Genomic DNA, 8624 nt, shown 5'->3' with positions numbered 1-8624 from the left:
AATTTTACCCATGACACTTTCACTCATTTTAATTATGGCATGTACAATATGGTATAAATAATCTCCATGTTTTGTCGAAATAGTCTTCAACCTCAGATCACCACACCTGCTGCACACGGTTAGAACAGACACTTTGTCAGAGGGACATAGGAGTAAGAGGTGTGTTCAAACTCTCAGCAAAAGCGAATACACTGTTTTTTGTTTGTTTGTTTTTTTAAATCTCACTACAAAATTTAAAAAGATTGATCCAAAGAGTTGAGCCATTACACTTATCCCATTATGACATTCAGTAGAGTGTTAGGGAACAGATAGGGGTTGATAAACTAGGGGTGCGTTAGATAGCAAAGTTTCACGAAGGAGGCTGTGCTGCTTTTCATATCAGAAACTTCTTCCGAAGTGTCTGTATTTCCAAAGAGACACTGCAGACTCTTCTTAAAGACAAAGGTCTTGAATGGTTTGGGGCTCACTGTTCTCAGCAAAATGCAACTTAGTTCACAAAGTATTTTTCCAACTCTTAATGTGAGCAAGAATAGGAGCTTCTGAAAAATACAGCTTTAAGAAATCTTGTCATTTTAGAGCTAAATTTTAATATAATGGGTAAGTTTGAGGTTTTACACTTTAAACAAATAAAACCTAAAAATTACTGACTGGTTCAAAGTAGTTTTATGAAAAAACTAATCTGTCACAAAAACTTGAAATTGAGTGCGCAGTTTCCACCATTTTTGAGCCAAGCATACAAAGGTTCCAAGGGGCACTGGGCAGGAGAGGGCCCCAGACAGTTAAACAGTAGACACTTTCTTTTCCTCCTCTTGATGAGAGTGGAGCAGAGAACTCCTCTAACACCTTCATCACTGTCTTGAGCCCTTCCTGTGTGAGAAGGGAGAGATCCAGGCATTTTAAAGCACCGACTTCCTTACCATGGCCAAACCCTGCGTCTAGGTGATGGGAGTCAGATTCTTCTCCTTCAGTTTCTTGATTGTGGCTTCATCCTCCCAGAGACCAAGTTTAGTTGCCACTAACATGATGAGGGTTTTGGGACATTGGTGTCCTACTTCAGGGTACCACTTTGCTCCAATGTTTTCAAATGATGCAGGACTCACAAGAGAAAAGCAAATTAAGACTACATCTATTTGCGAATGGGACAGGCTGTAAAATATGTTACTCTTCTTGTCCACCTGTATCCCCAAAACCCAGACTGACCAGTTTCCCATCTGCCACAACATTGGCAGAGTAGTCGTCAAACACAGTGGGGATATATTCTCTAGGAAATTCATGGTCGTGTAACTAATCAATAGGCAGTCTCCCACCACTACACACTTGATGGCCTGCATGGCGCAGGGTGGGAGCTGCTGCCCTGGCCGCCTTGCCCTCCACTGACCTGAAGCCAGAGCCCAATCTAATTAGCAATATTTCAATGTTTCTTATATTAATTCTCTTTATATAAGGCAAATGAATACAATGGTTAAATCTACATCTATAGAGCTCATCGAGAATAGTATTTTGGTCATATATTTTTCTAACCATTCTGGAAAAATATCCAAAGATGAATTTTAAATGATTTCAAATCACTGTTAATATTTCCTCAATGTTACTTTCTATGTTTCATCTGAGTAAGGTTTAAAGTCATAGAAAGAATTCTGAAATTGATTACTCAATGTATCATTTATTTTTTAGTACAATCTATTACTGATCAATTCTTATCATGAATCACTGACAATCACAATGCTAATGACAATTTGGGGAGATTATATGAAGGAGTTTATGAAGTAAAGAAATTGTCAAATGAATTTATTTCAACCATCCAATTTTAACACTTTAGTATGTGGTATTTTGATGATCACCCAGCCCAAATAGATAAGTAGTATAAATTTAATTACAGTCAGCTGGTGCATCTTACTTTCATCTGATGCATTAAAAAATCAAATATTAATTTTACTTTATGTTCTTTTGTCAGGCTGGATTAGTTTATTATGTTCAGATACATGCAAACATATATTTTGTGGGAGGTTAAATTACATAGGCTTAAACATTTCCACAAAAGGTGATACACACATGAATCTCCTTTGAGATATAAATTATTTAGATGTTGCTATGTAGAAATCTGGTTTCTGATATTGCTTATTGAGCCATCTGGAATTCACGAATTGATAACAACTCTAGTCTCAGTGACTTTCAGAACAAAGATGTATATTCTCTCATTACATGTAAGCTACAAGTTTGCTGTGATTTTATGCTCTGTGTCTTCAATGGGATCAACACGACTAAAACATGCTGGCTTTGGAACAGATGGAAAAGTTCAAGTAAGCTACTGAAAAATGTAGTGGCTGTTAGAGGTTCTTCTCAAAACTGTCATGTCACTTCCACTCAGATTCTTCCTCCAGAAAAATTCACATGGCCAAGCTGCACAACAGAAGAGGCAAGGACAACTCTTCCCACAGGAGACTGCTGCAAGTGACAATGGACAGTGGTGTGCAATCACTAGAGAGTCTCAGAATGAAAGTAACAGAAAGTAAAAATATAAGCTAGCTGCCTCTCTTGTTCCCAGATTTTCCCTTTCTCTTATCAGCAAAAAATATACACCACTATATGGAATGCATCCCAAATCTCCCTCCGAACTAATGTTATACTCTGTGTGAGTTATTTTGGTAGACTCAGAGATATACAGAATATTTGATTTGTAGGTGCCTGGATGACACAGGTGGTTGAACACCTGACTCTTTGTTTTCGGCTCAGGTCATGATCTCGGGGTCATGCAATCAGGTCCCACTTAGGGCTTTACACTTAGTTCAGAGTCTGCTTGGGATTCTTTCTCCATTTCCCTCTGCCACTTCTGCTTGTTCTCTCTCTCTCAAATAAATAAATAAATAAATCTTTTTTTTTTAAAGTATTTGATTTGTAAATAGGTTTTGATATCATCTAGGCAATCCCACTTATTGTACCCATTAAGAATCAGAGAGTTCAACATACTTCCTTGATGTCCTAAAGTTAAGGAATAGTATGACTAGAACATAGGTCCTCTGTCTCTAACTTTATTATTATTTTTTTCTTTTGCATGAGATCTTTACCCTCAGAACATTTTCCAACCTGAAAAGAGAGATTAGACATATGTGGGAATAGACCTTGAATGAAGAGAAAACAATCTAACACCTCAATAGAAAATTAGAAGCAGCACCTATTGGAGCCCTTGGCAGAAAGGAATTGGCTTTATGTATTTCCAATTAAGTCAAGTGCCTAAGTCTGATAGGATCTGAAAAGGAATGGTTAAACAACTATCCTGTAGTCTTCCCTCTAACTTCAAGAATGCCTGAGAATTTGACTTTCTGTATAACCTTTCTTGTATTCCTTACTCATGCAATATATTGGAATATATCAGATACAAAATAAATGATAATCCCGCTGAAGTTGCCATGTAGCCAGCTGCCTGCTCAGATTGGTAATTTATAATATAGAATTGGTTAGTAACCATTAGATGATGCAATGTGGTTAAGCTAGAGAGCAGGGGCTATACATGTCATTCCCAGAAGGCTGTGTAACCCGCAAAGTAAGACCTAAAAGAATGCCAGAGACAATTCCTTAAACTGAGGAGTTCCTTATCTACTTGGCTGAGTCCGTTTTGATCACGTGTGTCTCAGTACCAAGTAATGAAGACAATCAGAAGCTGCCCTGAAAGTCAGAAGAATCTGCTATTCTATTGTGTGTGCTCTGTTGGCTGTCATCTGTGTTTCGTTAAAGCTAAATAGACCTGGTCTACTGTGTCCCAAGAGTGTGAACATTTGTTCAAGACCAACACTACTGTTGGTGGTGGAGAATAGTGGGCATTTAAGAATATATGCCCATTAGTTTTGAAGGCAATTTTATATATATTTCTGGCTTTCTTCCTGAAACTATATGAGATAGTCACTGCATAACAGATATCATTAGGAGTATCACAGAAAATTCAAAGGTTAGTGATCTTTGATTCACATTTACGCTAATCCATTTATTAGATGAATCTGAAAGTCACTAAGCCCACTTGATTCTCAATATCCTGACCTACAAAATATTACTTTTGTTTTTGCTAGTGAATAAAGTTTATTCACTTTTTTATGCATAGTAGATGCTCTTCAAAAGTTAGTTATTATTTAAAAAGTTAGTTATTATATATTGTACTTAATTTTCTTTAATTTTAAATAAAAATATATACATGTATACAAAAATATTTTCCTATCTCACATTTTATCCATTGGATTGTATTAATTTCAGTAATAGTTTACAGTGCACAAAATTCTCAATATTTAGTTGATGATCCCCATATTGAAGTTAGATAGCTAGTGTCAGAATCAAAATAGAAAACTGATTCATTTCAAAATAAATCAAGTATATTTTTCAGGAGAACATAATACCTTGTTTTAAAAAAAAAAGAATAGCGAAATTATTTTTATAAGAATTAATTTTAAAGGATGCATATAACTGAATAATGAAGGTTTTGTAAATTTTTCTCATCAGTTATGTTAATCATGCTGATACAATTTAAATTGGAAAATTTGTTACAACTAAAAATTCAGTTATCTTATGATTACTTTTACTTTTGCATATTCCTCCATGTAATTGCGATTGCCAGTTGAGAGTTATTTATGCTGAACACTTCATTATGATTGTTGCATGTTTAGAGAAATCCCACCACAAAAAAGGAGAAATTTTTTTTCTTTTTGTAGATTTGACCTTGGAGGGAGTTTGAGATTGAAATACATGACATCTGTGAAACACTCTGAGATCTTTGAAGTAGGAGTTGTAATATAATGTAATATCACAGAAATCTAAAAGATTATGAGAGAGCAATGGATTAAAGACAGTTTGTCCTTCAACAGATGAATCTTTGACAGACCCCCAGGCAAAGGCTGGGATGTTGGCACCACTGTCAACTTCTGAAGAGAGAGATGTAACAGCCACAGAACTATGTCTTCTATGCTACTTTTTAATTTTTTATGACTGATACTGATAGTGAGAAAGAAGAAAAAAATGATGCAAATAAATCAAATATTAACATGCTACTTTTCTTAGTCTTTTTTGAATACTTATCTATTTAACTATTCCACAAAGTAAAAAAACAAAACAAAACAAACAAACAAAAAAAAATGTGCCAGTCACTTTAAGATGGAAAATTGTATACTTGATTAAGTTTATAGAATATTTCCTGAACTACGTTTTGCCCATGAATGCTTCCATAAACAATATATATTTTTATTCCAGAAAAGAGCCCCAATATAAAACTCTATTATACGTGTCCTAGAGAAGCTATTCTTAGCTTGAAAGTGCAATATAAAATTTCATATTTGTGTATCTGGATATCTGGATTGGCACTGAAACCAATGTTTGTAGTTTGGGGATTTTATTTTTACCATTTGTGCAGTTCTAATTAATTTTAGGATTTACGGCATATAATAAAAGGCAATAGACTTAGAGATGAGGGAGTATTTTTCAATATGCATTTTGTCTAAAATTTACTATAAGCACCTACTTGTTTATTAAAAGAGCTTGTTTTTCTCTTTGTGATACAAAGATAGTGTCAGTGCTGTGGGGTTTTATTTTGTTTGTGGGGGGGTTTGGTTACTGCTATAATATATTGTTTATAAATGTAACTAGTACAAGAAAAAAAACAAATTTACACAAAAGGGTAATTTTACATTTTAAAAAATATTACAAAATTGTTTTATATGGGTACCAAACCAAATGCAAAATACCATGCAGATTAAATGTGAATACTATACAGTATAAACCATAAAATAGGTAAACTCTGAAATCCAAGAGAGTTAATTTGACAGACATTTATTTTTTACTCATGCTGTTTCTGATAGAGGCTTGCAGGAATTCAATATGAGGGGAAGTTTTCTGGTTCACATAGACATTCTGGAATGCAAGCTGATGAAAGCTCTGCCTCTTTCAGCTTTGGTTTCTGAATTTGTTGTGTGTGTTAATATCCAACCAGGACATTAGGCAAGGTAGATGATGAAGGAAAATGCATGGGAAGATTTACTGGGTAGCACTGGAAGAGCTTGTACATCACTGCTGTCCATGCTTTTTTTTGTCGTTGTTGTTGTTTTTTAAGACTTTATTTATTTATTTGAGAGAGAGCTACAGAGATAGCAAGAGCGAGCACCATCCAGGAGGAGGGTGGTTAGATCCAGGACCCTGGGATCATGACCTGAGCTGAAGGCAGCTGACCAACCGACTGAGCCACCCAAGAGCCTCACTGATCATATTTCATTGGCCAAAATTTAACCACATAGTCATAAGTAACTATGAAGGATGTTAGAAAATGTGTAGTCTAATTTTATGCCAGGGATTTAAGATAGTTTGAAGGCATGTCACAGGAAGTGTAAGTACCTTATGCAATGCCATATAACTAAGAAAGACAAGACTCACAACTGATGTCTTCTGAGCCAATAAAAAATACATCTATCTCTTAATAATTTATTTGTTTTTTTTTAGTGCTTTCCAGCTAGTAAAGAGGATTCACTTTTGTTATTCTCTTTGATTTGCACTGTACTTCTATGTGAAAGTAATATTATCATAGACATTCGTATAATGAAGTATCAATAACACAAATTATCTGGGCAAACAGGCAGGGACATGAAGCCTTGTTCCATCACTGTGAGCTACTAATTTTGTGCAAATTACTTAGACTTTATCATCTATACTTTCCTTAGAGGTTAAAATACCAACAAAATAGGTACCTAGGAAAAAATACAATATAACAAAACATGTGCAAAACATAGAGACAAATAGACTAGAGAAAGATAATTGAAACTTTAGAAATAGACCTGAACATACATAGTCACCAGATTTATGACAGAAGTTCCCCTGAAATTTGGATCAGTTAAAGATTTGCATGAAATGAAATGAACCTTTATTCCTACCTCAAATTAAATAGAAAACATAGTTTAAGTGGATTATAGACCCTCTTAAAATAAACATAAGATATAATGGCTTCTAGAATTAAACTCTAAAATATTTGTATGACCTTGGAGTAGACAAAATTTCTTAGAATATAAAAACACTAGATATAAAAGAAACAATATTTTGGATTTTATTGTAATTCAGGGCTTTTTAAAAAATGGACATTATCGGAACGCCTGGGTGGCTCAGTTGGTTGGACGACTGCCTTCGGCTCAGGTCATGATCCCGGAGTCCCAGGATCGAGTCCCGCATCAGGCTCCCAGCTGCTTCTCCCTCTGACCTTCTCCTTGCTCATGCTCTCTCTCACTGTCTCTCTCTCAAATAAATAAATAAAGTCTTTAAAAAAAATGGACATTATCAGGAGGCTAAGACAAACCACATACAAGAGTGTATGAATGACAAATACATTTGACATAGAACATGTATTTCAATTTTTTTTTAATTTATTTATTTGACAGACAGATCACAAATAGGCAGAGAGGCAGGCAGAGAGAGAGGAGGAAGCAGGCTCCCTGCTGAGCAGAGAGCCCGCTGCGGGGCTTGATCCCAGGACCCTGGGATCATGACCTGAGCCGAAGGCAGAGGCTTTCACCCACTGAACCACCCAGGCACCCCTGTACTTCAAATATTTAAATAATTTCCTACAAATAAGAAAAATAAGTAAATTAACATAATAAAAAACAGGCACAAATTTAAGTAGACACTTTATACCAGAGAACATTCAAGTGATCAGACTTGAAATTCCTCAGCAACATACTCATTAGTAAAATGTAAATTAAAATCTCAATAATATGCCTATACACACTCACCAAAATGACTACAATTAAAAGTACTAAAAGTTTGAAGTAGTAATGAGGTATGGAGAATCTGGAGCACCCCTGTATTGATGCATCTGTCTTGGAAAACTCTTTGGATGTTTACAAAATGTAGTATATGGGGTGCCTGGGTGGTTCAGTCGTTTAAGCATCTGCCTTGGGCTCAGGTCATGGTCCCAGGGTCCTGGGATCGAGCCCCACATCAGGCTCAGCCTGCTTCTCCCTCTGCCCATTCCTGTACTCTGTCTCTCTTACTCACTCTTTCTCTCAAATAAGTAGATAAATAAATAATATTTTTTTAAAAAAATGTAGTATATTTGGTAGCAGGTCTCCAAAGATGGCCTCTCAACCCTAGTATTCCAATGTTATCTTTCCTGCTTTTTCAATCAGTCTGCCCTTTGCAACTGGCTGGAACAATTAAATAAGGCAGATGTGGTATTTTGAGATATCCAGTCTTGGCCATCAGAAGTCTTGGAACATCCTGTTGGATTTCCTGGAACGCTCACCTTTGACACTCCCTCATAGACCCCACTGTCCATTTTTGAGAATCCCAAACAACATGTAAAAGCAAAAGCAATGAGTAAATGACTTATTTGAAGTAACTCCCAACTGACAAACAACATTAACTGTCTGTTATGGGATTGAGTCATTTTCAATTTCTGGTTCAGTTACAACTTTAGATGATTCTAGACACAATCTAAAGATAGCAGCAATAACCAAACAACACATTTAAATCAGTGATCTCGCACCTAAGTAAGTTCCTAAGATATTACATAAATATCTCACAAAACACATGTACAAAAATATTTATAGTAATACTACTCATTCAAAACAACTCAAATGTCCATTAATGTGGAGAAACATGAACAGGAG

The 8624-nt window shown here is 35.5% G+C and overlaps 1 pseudogene; it reads right to left on the bottom strand.

The window, feature by feature from the left end:
* Positions 1–682: 682 nt before the first annotated feature.
* Positions 683–1331, bottom strand: LOC111158249 (annotated as a pseudogene).
* Positions 1332–8624: the final 7293 nt, after the last annotated feature.

Source organism: Enhydra lutris, unplaced genomic scaffold (genome assembly GCF_002288905.1).
Source record: "Enhydra lutris kenyoni isolate GAN:26980312 unplaced genomic scaffold, ASM228890v2 scaffoldscaffold58, whole genome shotgun sequence".
Classification (NCBI taxonomy): Eukaryota; Metazoa; Chordata; class Mammalia; order Carnivora; family Mustelidae; genus Enhydra; species Enhydra lutris.
Note: the sequence above shows the minus strand (reverse complement) of the source record. Positions and strands in the feature narration are given on the sequence as shown.